The following is a 23,940-nucleotide window of genomic DNA, read 5'->3' as shown; positions in this document are numbered from 1 at the left end:
TTTCTTTTAGTTGTTTTGTAATAAAAAAGGTTCTCATCAGTGTCTTTGCCCCATATGGGCCATGTACTTTCTAGTCATGCACATTGCACAATGTCAGCTGTATTTAATCAACTTCATAGTTAATGAGCACATGCTGCTTTTAGCAGCAGTTCAAAGATAGACAGTATATTTAATGAGATTTCCCTGTATACAAATGTAAGATGGGGGACTTTTTCCCCCCATGTTGACTGGGGGAAAAACCTTGACCTTATATTCAAGTAAATGTGGTATATCTTTGTAAAAATTACAATTTGGGGGAAGGAAAATGCCTTTTCTGCTTAGATCTCATTTTAAAATGTTGCTTATCTCCATTCTGGTTTCTTTTCACCTTAATTTTATGGTCTTCTCCAATGAAGCTGCTTTGGTTTTTATAGCTTATGTAAGAACCTTAACAAAAAATTATCTACTGTAGAACGACTATATCTGCTACAATTGGTTACATCAATCACTAGCACTAATACTGTTAGGTTAGAACTATAGCATCCTTTATTTTGTTATTTATCTCAAGGCTTCTGTAATGATGTTCTCTCAGGCCTTTGGCTCTGTTTAACTTGATCTTACTACTGGGTTAGCTAGGTACAATAATTGTTTTCCTTACATTGCTGATCAGCAGGGATCCTGGGTTTTTTTCTGATTAAAAAATCCCCTATTTTTGGATTAAAACAAGTAACCCAAAAATGTGGATTTTCGGTTGCTTTTTTAAAACCAAAAATAGGGGATTTTTTTTTATCAGAGAAAACCAGGATCCCTGCTGATCAGATTACTTGTAAAGTCTGAAAGGGTTCACTTTTAAGTCTGTGAGGCCTGCTTTAGTCATAGTTCTGTAGTTAAGCTGAAAAGAATGGCTGACAACTTCATAGCGATATTGCCTTCTGATGGTTTGGAAATTAAGATGTCCTCCATTGGATTGCTGTTCTTATCCATTTTTCTTTTACATTAAAATTACACTGTTTCAGTACATTTGGCATGAGACAACACTTTTGAATCATTCACAGGCTGAAACTGGTAGGAATGTAACCATTTGATTACTGAGTGGATCATCTTGCTAGTTACTCATGGCACCACAGTCCCTTGATCTGCAGTAACTAATCATCAGTGTTCAGAGGGAGCTTAATGTTTTGCACATGAGCTTAAACTTCTAAATGATCTGGGACAGATTTACCTGAAAGACTGCAAGTAACTCAAAATCCACATTTTTTTCCATGATCAAAATGAAACACCATTTTATATATATATATATATATATATATATATATATATATACCAACATCACTCATATTATAGTATATATAATATACTATATATATAGCATACATAATATAATATATAATATAATATATATATTAGTGATGTTTCATTTTGGTGATGGAAAAATGTGGATTTTAGGTTACTTTTTTTAAAACAAAATTTGGGGATTTTTTTTTTATCAGAGAAAACCAGGATCCCTGGTAATCTTCAATGATAGAGGAAATAGGGAAACATGTAAGAGGTATTTTGCTCCCCATCTTGTTCTGAAGTAACATACATGGTATGATTTTCCAGGCACAGCATGAGAGTACTTTTGGAGAAGCTTACAATTTGTTATTTTGTTTTGTTTTCTGAAGGATTATTTTAATGTTTCAGTTATTCTGATCAATGGTATTTGACTGTCTGATGGTAGAGAAAGGTTAAGTATCACAGTTACTCTCTATGTGCGTGCCATTATCTGGCAGCAGAGAAAAGCTGAACTATGGTAGTTTAGCCCAAAGTGAAAGAACTGACTGTTGTGTTCATCCAAATGAAGCCATAAAATGATTCAAGCCACAGGTCTTGCTAAGAACACTGCCATGCTGGCCAGCTTTCATAAAAGTCTCACTAAATATACCAGGAATATAAAGCTATTCATTAATTGCCATCAATAGATTCAACAAAAAAAGGTTAGCTTTGATTTTAATGAGATCATTCAATACATTCACATATCTCACAGCTTCCCTTGAAACAACTGTGACATAATGCACAGATTGTGAGCTTTTCATGTGGCTTGTATTTCCTTTCTGGGTAACGTTCATCACCTTCTTGATTGCTTCCCTGGGGATGTTCTATATCAATTACTATGTCAGGTTCATGTTTCTGTTTCCACCCTAGCACCCTCTTCAAATTTTTCAAATGTTCTTCATCATCTTCACTAGTCACAATAATGTCATCCAGATAACACTGTGTTCTTGAAAATTCTTATAAATGTAATCCACTGCTACTTGCCATATGGCAGGATTGGAAGCAATATGAAATACTAGTCAAACGCTTTTTGAGTGTCTATATTAAGATAACCCTTAGAATTGTCTTCTACTTCCATCTGTAGGTAAGCTTATGCTAAATTGTAGGTACGCTCATGCTAAATAAATTTTGCTAAATGTCTATCCTCCTGCTAGTATGGCAAAAAAAGAATCTTCAACTTGAAGAAGGAAATATTTATCAACACTTGGTACAAGGTGTATAGCAAATTTAAAGTCTTCACATACCCTTAAAATGCTACATTTTATTTATTTATTATTTATGTGGGTTTTTTTACAATTGGCACAACAGGCATTCTCTACTTACTCCAGGCTACTTTTGAAAGCATGCATTTTCTTTCTAGGCAGTCCAATCTACCTTGCTGTGTACGCTGTAAGGAATTAGTCCAGCTTTGTGAAACTTGTCCCGTGCATTTTCATCTACCACTATCAGATGTGTTTTAAAGTTCCTATGCTTTCCCAGAACAGTTCAGTTACTTGGTTTAACAGACTTTCTAACTGTTGTTTAACTGTTCTTGTAAGGACCTTCGAAAGTGCTGGCAGCATCTGTACCAAATTACAGTTCAAGAAATTTTTTTTTTTAACCGTTCATGATCCCACACAGTGGGTCCTCCTGTTTCAATGACAAAGATAGTGACATTATCATTATTATTCTAATCTGCTGGCACTGATGTCAGCCCTTTTAGCACAATCTTCTCTTCTGCATATGTTTGTGATATGTTTGTGATAATGTTGGTGCTGGTTTAATTTTACCCTTTTAAAATATTTTTTTTTTGTATTCTGAACATGAGATTACAGACAGTGCTGACTCTGTATGCTATTCCATTTGAGCTTTTTCCCATCAACCTAGGGTGTCAGCTAAATAGTTGATTTGTCATCCTCCTCTTCATTATATAGATGCCACTCTTGCCACCTGTGTCAATACATCTCCTAGTACATATACATTAGTATGCCTCCTTTCATACTGTACTTTGGGCTCTTCCTTAGTTCTCTTAGTAAAGCTCACTTCCTGGATACATCCCTTTTTATTGAAACTTTGGCAACTGAGTTACTTAGACTGGCAGTTAGCTGGAGAATAGGATCCTTTTCTACACTGATAGAATACATCTGTCTGCTTCACGCCCCAGCTTTTCCATTCCATATTTAAAACACATTCATACCTATTTGTATAGGAACTGCTTCATATAATTCTATAGCATCCTTTTCTACAGTTTCATATCTATTGAAATCTCACCAGCACATTTAAAGGTAAGGTCTTCCTCTGTAGAGAGCTTTTTTAGGTATGTCTTCATTAAGTAGCCCACACAAAATCTCTCTTTGCTGGCCTGATTAAGTTCACAAAATCTCTCTTTCCTGGCCTGATTAAGTTCATCCTTAAAATTACAATATTCTGACAATTCCATAGCTCTGTTATGAAAGAGGAAACAGGTTCTCCTTCAAGTTAATATATTTTATGGAACCTGAACCTTTCTGCAGTGATCAGTGGTTTGGGTGCTAGATGCTCTTGGACAATGTTCAATTTCTTTAAAAGTTTTGCTTGTTGCCTTCTCAGTATGATAAGAATGCACAGTAAACTGTAAAATAATGAGGCTACACGTTTCCATAGAGGAATCTTACTTACTTCAGAAATTTCTCCAGCTTCTCCACATACATTGGCCTGTCTTGAAGGATACTGTTAAAAGCAGGGATCCTGGTTTTCTCTGATTTTTAAAAAATCCCCTATTTTCAGATTTTAAAAAGTAACCACAACTCCACATGTTTCCATGATTAAAATGAAGCACCGCTAATATATATATTTGATTCAGATATATATTCAGATTCAGCCTAATTTGGGGGTCAGTGATTTGATTTGCTGATTCAGATCACTGTCCCAATTCAATTTGGCCAACTTTGAATCTGATGATTTGATTCTAATTTGGAGAATCAGCGATTCGGCCGTAGACACAGCTTTATGTTTTTTCTACGTACCTTGAGCTACCAGGTGCAGATCGTGAATGCTGAGATGGTGGGGGAGATGTACCATCCCACAGGAGCATGGAGGGGGGTCCCCCGCATGCTTGGCAATTGGCTGCGGGGGGACCCTGGGTACCCCCCAGACCCAGGTGGCACCAGTTGCTGAGCTGGGGGATGGGTGTGGGGTCTCCCGCATCCTCTGCAGTGGACCTGGAAGTGGACCAAATGTACTTCTGGGGTCTACATCTGGGTCCACTACCGAGTGTGCAGGGAGCCCCCCCTCCCCAGCTCCTGTGTGATGCTCCATCTGCCCCACCATTTCAGAATTCACAAGCTGTGCCTGGTACCTCAAGGTATGTAGAAAAAAAACATATAAAGCTGTGCCTATGGCCAAATCATTGAATCTCTCCAAATTGATTTGGAGACTTCCAATTCAATTTGGAGAGATTAATGGGTCTCCTCATTTAATTCAGATTTGGAGATTCAGCCACTAAATTGGACTGAATCTCCTCCAAATCGAATCAGTGACCAAAGTATTGCATAGGCCTAATATAGTGGTGTTTCATTTAAATCATGGAAAAATGTTGAGTTGGGGTTACTTTTTTTAGTCCAAAAATTGGGGATTCTTTTTAAATCAAAGAAAACTAGAATCTCTGCTTACAAGCTGCAATTCTTCCAACACAGGTAGCCATTTCGGTTGCAGCAGATTTCAGGTGTGCGCAGTTACAACAGATTATCTGCAACAAATAATTTAATGCATGCCCCACTTGTGAGAGGCCATCCTCATCCCCAGTTGCTGTGCTTGTCTGAATGCAGCCATAAATAAAATGACTTAAGACATAGGTATAGCTAAGAGCACTCCCATGATGGACAGCACTAAAGGTATTTGGAACATAAAATAAAGCTATGCATTATCTGCCATTGGTAGATTCAACAAACCAGAAAGTTAGCTTAGCTTCTAATGAGCACATTCCTCCATATGGAGATATTGATATATCTTACACTAACATTCTCAAACTACGCCATGTTTCATACGACAGAGATGTCGGGAAAGCTCTAACAACTAAATAAAATTTACCTTGCCTTTCATATATTTTAAGACTTGTATATTCTAAGACTTGTTCCAAGACGACAAATGCCTAATGCTTCTTAGTTCATCTCTCTTTAATGCAGTCTAACTTACCACTTGACATGCATTTTTAATTAGATGAACTGTAGTTATTTTACTGGGTGAATAGAGATGATTAATAACCCTATGGTGATTTACACAAAGGAAAAGAAAGGTGGCTAAGTGGTGGATCACTAGCCTGGAAATCAGGAGACTGAGATTCTATTCATGGCTGTATCCAGACTTCCTTTAGTTATGATTTAGAGCATACTAAAGAAACTCTGCTATAAACTGTCAAACTAGGGCATTTCTTAGTGTGATCCTTTAGTGGTAGAGATGTCTTTCCCCACCTGTAAAATGAGGATAATACACCCTATAGCAAAATACTAGAGATAGATACAATGAAAACTGTGGGGTGCTCAGTTACTATGTAAATGTAAGGTGATTCTCTAGGACAGATCATTAGAATGATGCTACATTACCTTTGAAAATCCAGACTTATTTTTGAGGGGGAGCTGACAGATATAAAAAAAAACAAACAGACAAGCTTTACCGGATGCAATAACATGTTGCTTCAACACAGCTCCATAGTGTCTGTAAAAATTGGGCACTTCAGTGGGACTTTTTGGCATTTAGCTAAAGCTGATTCAATCAGTTATTAGATAAAAGCACCAAAAAAGCCTCACTACAACACCCAGTCTCAACAGATGTTGGGAAAGCTGGATGCAACTAATGCACTCTCTTTTGGCCATGTGTTGGGCTTGGTGCAGAAGCATGCCAAGTTTAAAGTAAAGAACCATTTTTTTCCACATCTGCAGGCAGCCTGGAGATACATACAGACATTGCATTTGTCCTGGGATAAACTTGTTATCTCAGAACAAAGTGCAATCATTTCGACATCCATGTCCATTGTCCCAGGATAAATCTGGAAAAAAAAAGTTTACAGGATGAGAAGGACTAACAGTTTATCCCAGGATATCACTAAGTACATCTGAGAAGTTATCCCAGGATTGTATCTTTGAATCAATGGCAGAAAACAGCAGTGTATTCTGCCACTCACTAAACTCTAATTAAATGAGTAATGGGTGTTATCTCCAATCTCCTTCCGTTCTGGGATAAATACAGACATAACTTGTTCAGAGACAAATGTTTTGTGAATTGAGTTGATAGAAGAATGTCTTTAATGTTAGCTGTATTTTCTCAAATTCCACATTTTTTTTCTATCAATCTGATCTCCTTTACCTTCAAAAAGTTGAGAGGTAAAAATGGACATAGGAGAGGAACCCACCCTATCTCAGAAGATGGATCAACAAAAATGGATCTGCTGGAATAAACAGAATTCCCTTGAGAACACTATGTAAAAGAAAGGAACATTAACACTTGAATCAGAAACCCTCACTGTTAATTCTATTAGATCTGATGTTGCTAGAGGCATCTGCAGGAAGTCACCAACTGCTATTCAGCACTTGTACAAGAAATGTATGTACAATAAGGAAAATTTAGATTGGATAATAGGAAGAACTCTCTAATTATGGAGGCTGTTAAATACTGGAAAGGGTTGCCTAAAGCGTTTGTTGGAATCTCCATCACTGGATGTTTTTAAATTAGATAAATATTTCTCTGGGAGCAGGAGATTGGACTAGATGATTTCCTGATGTCCCATTCATTTCTATTTTTTATATGATTCTTTATAGAAAATGTTTTGCTATAGTATAATGATTTTAATGTTGAGAAAATCTCATCTTGCAGAATCATTCTCTATTTTCTTAGCAGAATCACCAACATTTCTTTTATATATCCATTCCTCTTTAGTATAAGTGTGAAACATGACAAAAAGTCTTAATATTCAAATGGCTGTATGATGATGCTTTTCTGAAATTCAGGATTGGGAACTTCAAACTTGTTTCTACATGATGCAGAATCTATAGATTTTGGATCAAAAGGTCTCAAGTACTAAAATATACACAGGCCCTAATTCTTAATAATCAGAACTGACTACAGCAAGATCACCTCAAATCATCATTCTTTCTTGTTCATGCAATTGCTTCTAAAATACACAGAAGTTGAGCAAACACATGCATATTGCATGACAAGTCCTCTCGAGTAACAAACATGCTGGTCTATTTACCTGATGATGCCTTCTTTATGGCTGTAACTTTGGAGACATGGTATTATAAGAAATAGAAATAACAAATAAACACATTTAAAAACTAATATATAGGATCAATTAAATGAATGAATGATCAGTTCTGTGTCCTCTCTGATCGGTGCAGACATGACAGTTGGCTAGATAGAGCAAGAGGTTAAATAGATGTGTGACTGATACATGAATACATTGTAATGATTTTGTTGCTTTAAAGGCTGTGCAATAGACCCACCTTCATAAATGAACTCCAGAGCCAAATTAATAGAAAAAGAAGTTTGCAACCTGGTAAATTTTATCTTAAAGTTGCCTAAAGGGCACAAATTCTGAAATTTCTGGTTCTGAGGCATTGTTTCAAAAAGAAAAAAAAGATCTACATCTATGCATTTGGTTTTTTAATTGATCTAACAACATCTTTGCCAAACATTTGCAAAATGTGTCAGACAAATGTCACTTGAGGGTGGAACACTGTCATTGTATAAGTAAATGTCACTTTAAAAGTAAATATCATCAACTGGGGAAAAGACCACATTAAGGAAGATGAAAGGTGACTAAATGACGGATAATATAAACAAAGTTTAAAAACTAGCATAAATGTAAGTGCTGGGGAAACTTCAGTTACTTTGTCCCCCCTGAATAAGTTATCCTAGCAGTAATAACAGGTTTTTGAATTAGAACAGCATTGACGTTGCATGCCAACTTTCTTTTTGCCAACAACTCCAGTTGTAGCAACATTCCCTTCCTCTCTTTGCTCTTCCTTCAACAAGTCTATTGTTTTTTGCAGTTCTCAAATCACTGTTGCATTAAATCCCGCGCTTTTCAATGCTTTAAAACTCTTCCAACTCTCTCCCTAGCCAGGTACCTTCCAATCTCCTTCATTAAAGTCTAATGTTCAGATTCACACTTTTACCTGTCCATGTGGCCTCTTGAAATTTAATTTCCCACTGGTCTTTCTTCCATTTCACTCTCTTGATTGACTTTTCTGCCTGTGTTCAACACGAGCAGGGATCCTGGTTTTCTCTGCTAATAAAAAAAAATCCCCAATTTTCAGATTAAAAAAAGTAACCCCAAATCCACATTTTTCCATGATTAAAATGAAACACCACTACATACTAGTATCTATATAATAGTGGTGTTTCATTTTAATCATGGAAAAAATGTGGATTTGAGGTTACTTTTTTAATCTGAAAATTGGGGATTTTTTTTAGCAGAAAACCAGGATCCCTGAACATGATACCTCAAGATAAAGGTGGGAAGTACTCTGTGATTTTTTTTTTTTTCCAATTAATCACAATGCCTGCTGAGGTGTACAAGCTGCATAAAAGCCTTATGTCACCCAAAATGTAGCAAATTTTTATAGTCCTATACTCATGCTATCTTTCCATAGTTGGGGGGTCAGAAATTTATCATTCTAAAATCACCACTGAACTTTAATAAATAGGGTGTTAGTTGGTCAGAAAACGTAAAGGGTTTACAGGCTTTTCCTACATTTTTTCATTCCCCTGCTCAGCAATTAATTACACTCCAATACCACTAAATCAATCCTGCCCCCCATCCATTCTGCCTCCCATGTTTACACTGTTCCCTGTATAACTTGTCATTAATTCTGCTCCCCCAACAGTCTAATCTCTAACACAGGTTTTCTCCTCTCAGATCTTTTGGAGTCTGCATCCTCTCCTTCCCAGACCTCTTGATACTACTACATAGTCTCCTTCTGTTCCTCCTCAGAAGAGCCAGGGAAAAGAGGAAATTAAATGTCAAATTAACACTAGTGGCATTATCATAATATTATACAAATCCATGAAGCACCCATATCTGTGAATATTGTTTGCAGTTCCAGTTTCCACACCTCAAAAAGGATATAGTGGAGTTATAAAAGGTATGCAACCAAAATTACCATAGGTATGGAGGGGTTGTCATACCAGGAGAGTCTAAAAATGCTAGAGCTATTCAGTTTGGAAAGGAGAAGGCTGAGAAGACTATGACAGAAGTCTATAAAATCTTGATGGTCTGGACAAAGTGAATAAGAAATGTATTCACCAAGTCCCAGCATGAATGCCTTGTGCCTTCTGAGGCTGGGGGGGGGGGGGGGGTCACAGCAACTGCCCACAAGTGGCAGCAGCAGTGTTGGCAGCAGGGGCATGGTGGCAGTGAGTGGGGACCACCCACAGGCAGCCACAGCGATGCCGACGGCGAGGGTGGGCCAAGCGGGGACCGCCCGCAGGCAGCCATGGTGGTGTTGGCAGTGGGGCGGGGGGGTGACAAGTGCTGATTAGAAGCTGGCGACTCCCTGCAGATACCTCTAGCAACATCAGTGGTGGTGGGGCGGAGGTGGCAAGCGGTGGCCACTCTCAGGGGGTGCACGTGCACTCACATGCACCCCCTATGCATCACCAATGACTCCCAGAATACTAGAACTAGAAGGCACCCACAGAAATCAGTAGGAGACTGTGGCAAGGTCTGGGCCTGATTAAGACTGATTAGATGGACCACTGGCCTGATCCACTATGACACTTCTTACATTCTTATACTTTTTGTTTGGATTTTTCTTCTTGTCTTTCTCCCTTCCTTTCTCTCTGGTCTTCTATGAGACATTAGATATGTTACACAATTAAGTGGCTTAATTGCACAATAAATTTAGATTGGCCACACATGCAAGCTATGACCAGCCACAAATACAAAGTAATTATCACATGAATTACTGGTTAATCATGCAATCAATTTAGACCAGCCACACAAGCAAAGTAATTATCACATGACTACCCAGCTATAAAAAGAGCCAACCAGCTATAAAGTTAGTGCTTGAAAATGTGTAACAACTCTACAGCTGGTTTCTATCTAGCTTTAATTTGAACACAAAGCAGGACCCTCAGAATAAATTCCTAAAAGCAGGACACAGGGAGAAGGGAAGAATTCTGCCTGATTCCTGTAGTAACTCTGATTGGTTACTCCTCCTCAGAATGGCGAGGAAGAAAACAGCCAATCAAAGAATAATATTGTCTCCTAGGTATCTCTCAGTTATCCATTTCAGTTTCTAGGAATTTTCAGCCATGGGCTGAAGAAGTGACTCACTTTAAGCACTGTGTACATAATGAAAGCTTATCTATAAAAGAGTAAGCCATGGAACTGGGAAATGAGAAATAAAAAATGGAGACTAGGCAAATTGTAGGTTTATTGATGTGCCTTATAGTATGTATTCAAAATCATATTTAAAGTTGCCAATGACATCCCCCAATTATACATCTGCCCCTTTCATTTACATTTTAGAGGAGCAGGCAACAGATGGAAAAACAGTGAGACATTCAAAAGAGGATTATCAGCTCTGCTAAAACTATGTTAGAGCCACTAAAAATTCCTGACTGCTGACAGTTGCACACGATAGTATTGCCTGTGTGTTAAATACTCCATGAAGTTCTCTACTGTTTAGCCTCCCCTACCAATGCCAATCATTTTGAGATGCAGATGATTGGTGAGAACTCAAAAATACCAAAGACATAATTATTCCAGACATTAGACCTCTTACTTCTGAGTTTGTACATTTTGTATCTTATTTTATCATTTTTTTTTAAGAATGTGGTGAGACTATAGATTAACTGTAAAATAATGTATTGTAAGGAGTGAGCTACTAAGATAGGCTATCCTGGGAAACTTTGTTTATTAGGCAAAGTTAGAGGTGGGCCCAAAACAGCACCCTAGATTTAATTTCCTTTGAATTTTGGGCAATTTTTATTCAGTGCGAATCTAGACTCAAATTCTGTGCCTTGGACTCATCACCTGACAAATCTCAAAACGGCTTTCACCTGACAAGGACACTCCTCCAGAGAGAGAGATTGCGTTTTTGAAAGAAGCATCCAGGTACCATGTGAAGAATTGCTACGGTACAAAAAAGAAAATCCCCACAAATCACATACCATTAGTAATGACATACCATCCTTCCCTAGAACCTATCTGGAAAATCCTCAAGAAATTTCAACCCATACTAGAAGAAGATCCAATTCTTAAAGAGATCTTCCAAGAACCACCCATCCTAGCCTTTAAACAAGCACTGAACCTTGCTAACCTTATCACCAGAAGCAAACTTCCTATGGCCCAAACCACACCAAATGGATCCAGACCGTGCCAGGACAAGAAATGTAAAACCTGCCAAGACATCTCCATCACTCCCACAATAATTACACCCAAAAACAGAACCATCAGTATTCCTGGATCTTATACCTGTACCAATGTAATATATCTCATCCAGGGCACCAAATGCCCTGATGGAAAATATATAGGAGAAACCAAACAACAACCATACACCAGAATAAATGCACACTGAATAGCAATCAAAAGCAAACATACCCAATTACCTGTGGGTGCACATTTTTCATAAGACAATCACTGTCTCTCCGATCCTTCAGTTCTCATCCTCCAAGGGAATTTATGAAACACCTCTCATAGAAAAGCCTACAAACTTCACTTCATAAATCTACTGGATACAAAAAATCATGGACTAAATATTGACATTGGATTTATGGCACATTACAACCTGCCTGCCATCTGATATCCCCAGGTAACCTTGCCTGCATTTTACCAGCTACATTTTATCACCATCTCCTGATTCCAGCCCCTAACTACCTTTTCACACCTATTCTCCCATTCTCTTTGAACCTTAGTGCCACACATTTGCATTTTCACAGCCCTGCATCTTGCATTTTGGCTTCTATTTACCCAGGAAAGCACACAAACACCAACAGATTTTCCCTATGTCTGAAGAAGGGCATTTGTTGTGCCTGAAAGCTTGCAAAGAACAACTTTTTTTCCAACTATTTAGTTGGTCTAATAAAGTTATCACATCTACCCTGCCTTCAACTGATCAGCTACATTCCTACATTCCTTCACTCCTTCCTTCCCCAGCCTGCATCCTATCTCTACCCTTTATCTCCCAAACTACTACTCATTTGCATTTGCACAGACCTGCATGTTGCAAATTAGCTTCTTCCCACAAAGCACCAGCAGAGCCTCCTTATGCCTGAAGGGGGGTGTTTCTGCCAGAAAGCTTGTGAAGAACATTTTTTTCAACTATTCAACTGGTCTAATAAAAGGTATCACATCTATGCAAAGAACCTTGCATGCCTAGGACTAAGCTTTATCCTTAATGGCCATGATTCTCCCCAGTATGCTATTTTGCCCCTCATTTCTACATGAGTTTGTTGTCTAACTATAATTTTTGCAATTCTACTTAATCTTTGAGATACTTTGAACAAAGCAATAATTTCATTTTGGCTTGTGGAATAAAATTATGACTGACAAAAGTCACACAATTGAGAAACCCACTGAATGGTTGTATTTTCAGTTGTTACCACATTGTCTTTCAGCTGTATAACCCATTTTGAGTTAAGTGGGTTTATTAACTTTAACACATTACTAAATATTTAAATCACATTTGAAAACATAATGTGCTAATAATATAACCATAACCAGGTACACATCTACAGGTGGGTAAACTGGTGAGGGGAGAAGGAAGAGGTTGCCTTTTGTGTGAGCTTGAAAAAGCCACCAGCTCACGCTGCTGAGGCCACAACTTCTGGTGACTGTTGATGCCTCAGATTTGCCTTTTGTGTTTAGACGACTGCTGAAATATAGTAAATAGTAAAGCTCTAGGTCTTTCTCACCCTTACAGAATTATAAGTCACATTTCCCAATTCCCACCAATCTGTAGAATAGATTGGGGCTAGAGATCAGGGACTGTCATACTTCTTATTTAGTGTGGGCCACTGTATTGACCAAAGGACATGCAACCATACTTTCAGATCCAAGAAAGAGCTCCTAATACAGCAGCCATACTTCACTAGAAGTTTTAACCTGAAATTGGTTCTATATGTATGAATTCATGTTTTCTTCTTCTTCTCATTTACTGTCTAAGATTGTTGATGATAGGTATTTAGCAGAATTTGTAGATTCGATAGAATCTGACAGGGTCACGATATGAACGCTTGTGCTATGGCCATAATTCAAGTCTAATACAGTCAAATACAGCATAGGAAGGGGTGAATTTTAAGTCTACAGCATGTGGACTTCGTTTAATATCAATTTGGGATAGTCACTAGCTATCAAAAGCATTTACAGCATATTGCACAAATAAAAAAATATATCTCTTCTATATATGGCTGTAAGGGGTAGTATATTCAATGAAGAGTAAGAGACACATAAGGTGAAAAGGATGCAAGCAGTCCAGGAAACTATCATGTCATCTTTTGATAGTTATATCATTTTACTGACAAATATTTAATTTACTATCAACATTCATAATAGACAGCCTCTAAAAGGAGTCAGAGAGTTGGTAAATTCAGAAAGGTACCAAAGACTTTGGATATTTAGCAATAAAATACATGAATTTAATGGAACAGAGGGTTCATCTACATGTGATGCTAGGTCTCTGTAGCAATGCACTGTGGTGACACAGTGTCCACAGGTGTTAACTCATGACCAGAAGCTACTTTGCCGTAGCAACACGTTTCCCCGGTACAGCATGCCACTACAACAAAGTAGCTGCTAAAGATAACCATGTGCTGTACATATGGCACACTATGGGCTGTTACTGTGCTGTGATTTAGTACTTCCAATAAAGGTACTAAATCAAGGCGCAGTAACAACATTGCCATAGTAACATGTGTAGATACGCACAATATTAAGTGCAGCTCTTTTGATATTAATGGATTTATAACAGGGATACATTTAGCCCCCAACCTGAAAAAAAATTATCTTATGGAAGTTGATTTTCTTGGGAGATTTCCAGTATTTCCTGCTTCCCTTCAGAACTGAAATAACACAAGAAAGTTTTTACAAAATATTAGTATTTTCACTTAACACTTTTCTTATAACTTAAAAAAAACCAAGGACTAGAACACATCAGAAACCATCTTGAAGTATATGTTCTTATTCCTTTCTTTTGTTCTTTCTCCAGTGGATTACTTTGAGTATTTTTTACATGTGAATATAATGGATAGATACAGTATTCTTCTTTCTGGTTTTCTCTATATTATGTTTTAGTTACTAAGTAGTGTTATAGTACTGCAGTAATCTATAATATTTTATTCAGACTTATCTATTGAATCTGTAATACTATTTTTTTTTAAACCTGAAAATATATTTGACATGCTCTCCAGGTAGAGAAACTTCATGTGGTTGTTTCTTTAATTAATATGTTGGATATCTGAAGCTTACTGAGGGTCTCCATGAAAAAAATAAAACTGCAGCAGTGCAAAACCACTGATAAAAAGAAGCCAAGCCAGCAGCTCAAGTGAAGGTAATTGGCCCAGACGGAGTGCTTTAGACAAGATTGATCAAGCTGTGTCAAAGACTTAGAATATTGTAGCAGAAGTCAGGTTGACCTTTGGACATATCTGATGACACATGCAACGTTAATTCATTTGTGCAGAACTTCAAGCTGCTAACCCACCACTTTTTATTTTAATATCGGCTTTATAATATAAATCAAATTGATACTTCAGTGACTAATCTGTATTAATAGTATGTTCTCTTGGTGAGCAAGCAATTTTGTTGTCCAAATATAAAAAATATATATATATAATACTGCTTAGAAAAAACATTTTAGGAATTTTTATGAATGTAGGCGAATGTGCAAATAATTTATAACAAATTCCTTGAGTGATTACAGAAGGAAAATCGAAAGCAAGCATCTAAAAGGCACTCTGATAGAACTTGAGTACCCAATGTACAAACTCTTATCCAAAATGTCCCCACACCAACAACCACAAAACTTTTTAGGTGCCTAGTTGTATTCAGAATCAACATTTAACATCTCAAGGAGGATTAGGCCATAAATCTACACTTCTGCAAGTGTAGAAGCCCTATTCTGGGGTGCAAAATGACAGGTGGGAGCCAGATGCTTCAGTCTGAGCTTCACTGTGGTCCAGATGAAAGATAGAATGGCATCTAAACTTCATCTCAGTTCCTGAAGAAGCACCATCACATCTAACATAAATGGACAGTACACTAGCCATGTTTACTTTCATTCAAAACATGGCCAAGGGAATATTATCCATATTGTGCATGCTAATCTAGTTTTTAGATCACTTGACCCTCAGCCTGGGGGTATTCAAGCCCATATTCCCCACAAGAGTGCCACAACCACTAAACTAGGTAATAGTTTGGCTGTGAACATCTTCCACCTGTCCTATGAATACTGAGCCACTGTGCAGCCAAAAATAGGGGGAGACCAAGGACTCTGTATTCTAGTTATTAGGGCATTTAGTTGGGAGCATGGAGTGCTACAGTTTCAGTTGCTGTTCCCAATATTATTTCTGGTGTGCTTTTTTGCCTCTCAGAGGTCTAATATAAAAAGCATAAAAAATCTGGAGACCAGAAACTGGGATATTAGGTTTTCCCCTTCCCAGCTGAATTACCTAACCACTCATCTAGGAGCTCAGGTCACTCTTGCTTGCTTTCTTTATTCTGCCACGTCTCTTGGGCTGCACGTTGGCTCAACCTCAACAAGAAGAATGAGAATCCCTGACCACCAGCCCCAATCTATTCTACAGATTGGTGGGAATTGGGAGATGACTTTTTAATACCCTAAGGGCAAGGAAGGCCTAGAACTGAGATATACTGCATTTAGACAAGTGTCTAAACAGGCTACTACACAAAAAGCAAATGGCATCACCTTGTCAGTACCCTCAGAAGAGGACTTTATTGGATGGAGACATCTAGGGGCTTTCATCCACAGGCAACCAAAGTGTTGGTTTGTCCTACCAGCATCTAATGATGATCTAATCATAGAAGCAGGGTTGGAAGGGACCTTGTAGATCTTCAAGTCCGACCCCCTGCCTGGGCAGGAGGAAAACTGGGCTCAAATGACCCCAGCCAGGTAGGCATCAAGCTGCCTCTTAAAGACCCCCAGGGTAGGAGCCAGCACCACTTCCCTTGGAAGTTGGTTCCAGATCCTAGCCACCCTGACTGTGAAGTAGTTCCTATGGATGTCTAATCTAAACCTACTCTACAACAAAATGATGATCCTATTTCCCTCATGGGACATTGACCCCCATTTTAGGACTAGGGATCTGCTTATACATCTTTGGGAGGTGATCCTATTTCACCATCCCATAGAGATAAGGATAAACCTGCATGCTCAACATGACCTTACAAACTCTGCAGGACAAAGTGACACTTAGTGTGACTTGTGCTATAGCAGGGTGAGGTATAGTCCAGCCCACAGGGCAGATCCAACCAGCAATAGACTTCATTTCCCAGCAGCCCCTGCCTGTGTGGCTGGGGCCAGTTTCCATGGAGACCCCAGCAGCAACCATGCTGTGATAGCACAAGGCAGGGTTTTCTGTGGAGACCTGCCCCAGCAGTACTGGCAGGCAGCAGCAACAGCATCAGCCTCTTCTTAGTTGTGGGGGTTGAGCAGGGTGCTGTACTGTAGGAAGGAGCTGGGCAGGTTCAGTTGCCACCACCTGTGTGGAGCAGGCAGTGGCAGTGATAACGGCACTGGGAAGGGTGGCTACAGGGGGCTATGGGGAATATTGGGGTGGCTATAGCCACCCCCAAGCCCTTCCCAGCACCACCCCTGCTGGCAGGGCATGCAGCCAGGTGAAGAGCTGCTCTGCAGCTGACCTGGGATCTTGCAGTGGTGACAGCATGGTCTGGAGCTGGGGCAGAACTGCAATCTGTAGCCTGCATGCCCCGGGCAGGTGCGTACAGGCAGTGGATCATGGCTCTGTCCTGGCTCCAGACCATGCTGTCAGCACTGAAAGAAGCTGGGGCAGATTCACAATCCGCTGCCTATGTGCCCCTGCCCAGAGCATGCCCAGAGCATCCCAGCTCTGCCCCAGCTCCAGACTGCTGCAAGATCTCAGCCTGGGTGCAGAACAGCTCTGCACCCTGCCATGCACCCTGCCAGCACTGCTGGGGCCAATCTCCACAGAAACCTCAGTCCCACACTATCACAGCATGACTGCTGTTGGGATCTCCATAGAAACTGGCCCCAGCCATGTGGGCAGGGGCTACTGGGGAATGGAGTCTGGCTGCCAGCTGGATCTGCCATTTTGCCTGCCCCTGTACTATAGCTTACTCTATTTCACTTTGTGCTGGTCTTAACCAGGTATATTCACTCCCCAATGCCTAGATGTGTAATGGGTAGGAACACAGCATTCCACCTGCACTGGGACTGGCACTGCACTTCCAGGCTTTTCTGAAAGGGTCATGGCTGCAAATCATCCACTCTCAGTGGAGAGAGGTATTTACCTATGTTAGTCTGAACCCAGACAACAGGCAGGGCAGAGTGGGCTCTTAAAGAATAACTTAATCAGAAAGGGATGTGCTTTTGTAATCTACAGGCTTACTTCATCATCATAACATCTGACAAAGTAGGTTGTAGTTTACGAAAACTTATGATGACACTAAGATGTGGGGTGTGCTAATGACACTAAGATGTGTCATTAGGGCCTTGGAATATTCAGCTGTGGTACATAAGCAGTTGTAGGGCTGTTCCAGACTCCTTCTGGGGGTGAGGGCCCCTGGATCTATGCCACATGACAGGAGGCTGCTGCTGCCACCTGAGACTGGCACTGGACGCAGCCCACACCCAGCCCCAGGGAAGGCTGATGCTGCCATGGGCCCCAGGCAGAAGCGGCAGCTTCCTGTCTTCCAGCATGCAGATCTGGGGGCCTGCAACCCTGGGATGGCTGCGTGGCTGTGCCAGACTCCTCCTGGGGGTGCAGACCCCCCTGGATGACAGGAGACTACTGCTGCTGCCTGGGACCGGTGCTGGGCACAGCCCACACCCAGCATCATGCCCCATGGAGCTCACCCCGGTGGTGTGAGGCGGGGAGAGCCAGGTCTGCACTACACCTCCTGCTGGCAGGCTGAGCTCCCTGGGTCTGTGGAGCCACTCCAAATGCAGTCCTGGCTCTCACCTGCCTCCCACCACTGGGCTGCTTCGAAACATTTAGAAACTTTTGAAACATTTTGAGTGCCCTCATTTCATTTGGAACCTGTTTCAAAGCTTTTTGTTTCATGTTGATTTCACTGTTTCAAGCTTGAAATGTGTCGAAACAGCTTTGAAATGAAACACACAGTGAAATTTCGCACATCCCTAGTACACACCATTTAGGCTGATGCAACACACTGTGATGCATTGGCAGCTATCATTCAGAATGGGGTCAAGGCATTTAGCAGATGTGGATTTCTCTCATACAGGGCATGCATACACAGCAGAGGAGAAGCTGAGAGCAAGAGCTGTCCTTTGGATTGTTAAAGGGTTAGCTCCCCATTTCAAGTTGGCAAGCTTATATAGAATGTTGTTATGAGTGCTCACCTTTTCTTTTGTCTTCATTATGTGTTCTTTGTATGAGAGGGTTTGATCAAGGGTGACTCCAAGGTAAACTGGATTTGAACAGTGGGATAGTGGGGTCCCAGACCATGTTTGTTGAGCTGGTGGTCGCCTATTTGCTGAAACTCCAAAATAGTCTGTCTCCAGGCACCAGGGTCTTCAGAAAAAGGTGACAATCTGGGGTATGCATGATAAGGACATTCAGGATCTGACCCAGAACCATAGAGGCCAAGAACCCACTATACCTCTCGTGATTAATGAGATGTCTATAGAGCCTGCAGACACTTAGCCCCGCAGCTGCAGATGTCTATTTGTCTCTCTGTCTAGAGTATATTCAGGCATAGAATATATTTGTCTCTATATCTCTGTATCTAGAGTATATTCAGGGGCTACAAGTGCAATTTATCTGGCTAACTGGTGGTTAGGTATTGCTTTTTTCCACGTAACGTAACTGGGGGGAAATATTAAATGTAATTGTACTTACACACTAAACAAGTGAGTGGTGTATAAATGGCATGTATAAATGGCACTTATACATTCACTTGATGAAATAGGATTTCCTATTTTATTTTTATATGGCTAAACAACAGCCCAGTGGCTCTATAGGGTGACTTATACCTAATCTTGCTTTTCTGAATACATTTACTGGTGTCATAAGCTGAATTTTAAGCTTGTTATCACCAGGGATCCTGGTTTTCTCCGATTAAAAAAATCCCTATTTTTTGGATATATAAAGTAACCCAAATTCCACATTTTTCATGATTAAAATGAAACACTACTAATATACCTATATATTAGTAGTGTTTCATTTTAATCATGGGGAAATGTGGATTTTGGGTTACTTTTTTATATCTAAAAAATGGAGAGTTTTTTTTATCAGAGAAAACCAGGACCCCTAGTCATCATCTAAAATGGAAGTATTCAGAGAGATCTGAGTATGGGGGCAGGCAACAGCCACAATATGGATTTAACCTATATTTCCTACTGTATTTATAACAAGGAGTCCAACTTTAACCAAGTGACAGCAAACTATAGAACATATTTAAAAATAAATGGATGAGATTTTTGAGACAGTGTTACTCCCAGTCCTGATTGGGATCTTTGGAGATAAAAAATAAAGTAAAAATGAAAATAATTAATAACTGGAATAACACCTAAGTAGGAAGAAAGAAGTGAAATATCAATAATTTACAGTCTATGAATGGATATACAAAAGGGCAATAAACAAACAATTCTGTCACCATTCCATCTAAAAGAAGAACCAGAGGTTAGAGTGGAGAGAGGATTAGTTAAATCCGGTTTCCATCTTGCACCAATCTTAACTGAGGTCTTTGGGTAATATCATAATGATGATAGTAATACGGAACCCAAGAAGGAGGATGTATTTTGGAGGGGGTGGGTGGGGGGTGGGGAAATGGTCAGCAGACACTAGTTACTAAATTATTTTAAGTTACTTCTGTTCACAAACTGAGGATTTTATGCACACAAGCTTTGGATTGGGCTTCATAGGAAAAGCAATACACTACAACAGTTAAACATGTCTCCCCCAATGATAGGCAGAAAGCAAAGTAGATTTGCATCTTATAAATCAGCATAAGCTTTCATGATCCCAAGCATACTTTATCATATGCTGTGAAAGGACATACACAGAGCGGTGTATCTAAATCTACTCTGCCTTTTGCCTGACTTCAGATTAACACTGCAACTTTTTATTCAATTAGAAACAATACTCTGTCATTCTTTGAGTAGTAGATTTGGAGTATTGTTGTAAACCTGGTGTAGAAATCAAATTAATCTATATACAGCTTAATATATTGTTAAATCGATGATGGGCACAAAGTGCTATTTCTGTATTTATCCTATACTGTTTTATGCATGGGAAGTCACTCTCAACAGACTTTCCTCAGCTCTGAAAGTCCCTCTATCTTGAGGCCCACCAGAGCATGAGTTTGGGTATCAATCAGAAGCACTGTAAGACATTCCCATTTGTGCAGGCATATAACCGTTCTTCAAAAGGAAATGAGAAAGGGCACTGGAGAACTATCAACCCTACAGTGACTGCCTGCATTGGCACTGTAAGGTGGCCAAGTTCCTGCCCAGGTTAAAGTAGAACCCAAACTCCATCTCAAAAGTGAAACTAGCCTGGGGAAGTTAAGCTAAAACCAAGGAAAGAGGGCAGGTAAAATATGTAGTAAAGACATACTACAATATTGCATAAGCATCACAAGCAAGGATCCTGGTTTTCTCTGATACAAATATCCCCAATTTTTGGTTTAAAAAAAGTAAATAGTGGCATTTCATTTTAATCATGGAAATATATGGATTTTGAGTTTCTTTTTTAAATCCAAAAATTGGGGATTTTTTTTTTTTATCAGAGAAAACCAGGATCCCTGATCATAAGTATAGTATGTGATGGAGTATGTTGTTGCCTACTAAAGCTTGTGCCTCTCTGAGCCAGTTGGTGATGAATTTGCTCCTCCTGCTTATATCATAAGGTTGTGAAAGATCCTCTCTGTCCTGCAAGCACAACTGAAGTCCCCTTTCTTCTAGTTCCACTGCCACTGGGTGTGGAATGATCTTCTGGATCAACACCAACTTGTCTAGGGTGATGATGCATTCAACAAACAACTATTTAAAGCAGTAATGACACCTAATTTCCTACAAAGCAGTTCTTTCTCTCAAAGGCAATACAGCATTCCTATTTCCAGTTCTCCCACCTACCTGATGTTTAAAATTAACTTGGTTCTGTATTCTTCTGTAATAGTTTCAACCCCCTTTTGAAAAGGCTTCACTTTTCTCCTCAGATATTAAAAATAATGCCTTTAAAAGTGCAGACATTTTATATCTTTATTGTTCATGCCAGAATAACAGATAAAAGAAACTTGCTTCTGGTATTGCTCTCATGTTTTGCTTATTTGTTTGTTATTTTATGTTATGACATAACATGACACATTTCTTCCATAGTACATTTTCACAAAGTCAAATAGGAGTGAGAAACACTGTAAATTTTAGTTAGATTTTTTCTTTTGGTATACCCCACAGTTATGAAGTTATTTAAATTATTTGTTGAAAAAAAATCTGAAAGTGATTTTAGTTGACATCTGTAAACAATAAGATTAATCTACAAAGGATGCATTTCCTATAGAACAGCAAAGTGCTAACCCATTAGCTAAAACATCTGTAAGATACTGCTGTATTACCTTGACATCTTGAGCATCAAAAGGTAAACTATGTATATGAAAGAACCAATCAAAAATAGTGCTTTATCAAATTAATTATTTACTAAAAGCAATACACTCCCCAGAATATCTTTTATGTTAATAAATTTGAAAAGGAAATATATTTTCTTTGCACCAAACAAAAACATTTACAATAGTACAGAGAAGAACTCTTTAGCAAAAATGAACAGGGATAAGCCTGTCACATTAAAGCATCTCCTTGGCAATAAGGCTATAAACAAAACCTTTCTATGATTAATCCAAAGCAAGTTTGCGTTAAAGAAGTGCCAGATAACTGCTTATTTTCATGAGCTGCTCAAAAGATCTAAGGCCAGGAATATAATTTGCTATAAACACATGCTCCTACTTAGACTACCAAATACTGCTTTGGGAGAAAACAGTTACAATATTAATAGATGATGACAAGAGACAGCTCTATGCAATTTAACACAAATATAAATGTTTGTTTCCAAAACAAAAAAAGGTCATTGCTACAATATGTAATGGATTCTGTCTCTCACCCATAGTATTTATGTAATCTGGCAAAAATATTTAATGCATTGTGAAATGTACAGACTTACTGTTCTACTTTTTTTTTAAGTTGTATTTAAACTTCACATGTTGGTAACAGCAAGAAAGTTAAACTGTAACTTGAAAGTGAACCTGACTCAGGTGCTATTAGAAAAAAATATCTAGTTTTTTTCCTACTAAAAGGGAAGTGAGGCCATGTATTAGATTTTATTCAGATCTCTGTATAATTAAATACAATGCTTACAAGAAATAGCTATGAGGATCATTCTAGATGGTCCTTAAAGTCAAAGCAGTGAACAATTTTTATAAAAATATTAAATTGTACATTAGTGGAAACAGTTGCCAAATGTCTAATTGGATTTGCTATCTTAGACACAGGGTATATGCAGACATTCACAGGACCCATTTATGAATACACAGCTTGCTTTAAGCCACATCATTGTAGATCAGATTCCACTTATGCAGACATTTGCCAGTGCCAGGAGCCAGTCCAGGAACATGATCTAAGTAAGTCAGGGTTGGGGAAGGAGCGGAAGGTATCAGCAGGGGCTAGCTGGTCCTTGGGGTGAGGTTGGTGGGTCCACTGAAAGGCTTGTCATTCAGAGGTGGGGGGAGCCAGAGGGCTGAAAATAGCCCAGTTCGGGTAGATGGGGTAGGAAATGCACATCCCCAGGGTTGAGGCAAGCTGTTGGGCTTTCCCAGCTCCAAATGCATATAGACATTCAGTAGATTAGGCTAACCCAGCTCCTTAGGTTAACTGAGTTAAAGCTCACTAACTAAGTTCATGGATGACAGCAAATTATGGGGCAGTGTGGTCATATCAGAAGATAGGTTGCAGATACAGGCAGACCTGGGCAGGCTCGAGAGTTGGGCAGACCGGAACCAGATGAAGTTTAACACTTCCAAGTGTAAGGTGCAAACAACCCTCAACATACATACAGGCTCGGTGGTGACAGCTTGACTTGCACCATGACCAAAAAGGACCTCGGGGTAATGATCAACCGTCACATGAATATGAGCTGTCAGTGGTCAGCAGGGCAAATAACATACTGGCATGCATCAACCGATGCATCTTGTGTAAAACTAAGGAAGTGATACTCCCACTCTACTCAGCACTGGTGAGACCGCAGTTGGAGTACTGCATCTAGTTCCGGGCACCACACTTCAATAAAGATGTAGACAGACTTGAGAGGGTCCAGGGAAGAGCCACCCATATGACCAGGGACTTGGAAGGCAAGCCATGCAAGGAAAGGCTGAGGAACCTGGGGCTCCTTAGTCTAAAGAAGAGAAGGTTGAGAGGGGACTTGATAGCAGCTTACTGCTATATCAGAGGAGTGCATCAG

The sequence above is a fragment of the Alligator mississippiensis genome, chromosome 1, assembly GCF_030867095.1.
Source record: "Alligator mississippiensis isolate rAllMis1 chromosome 1, rAllMis1, whole genome shotgun sequence".
Taxonomy (NCBI): Eukaryota; Metazoa; Chordata; order Crocodylia; family Alligatoridae; genus Alligator; species Alligator mississippiensis.
Note: the sequence above shows the minus strand (reverse complement) of the source record.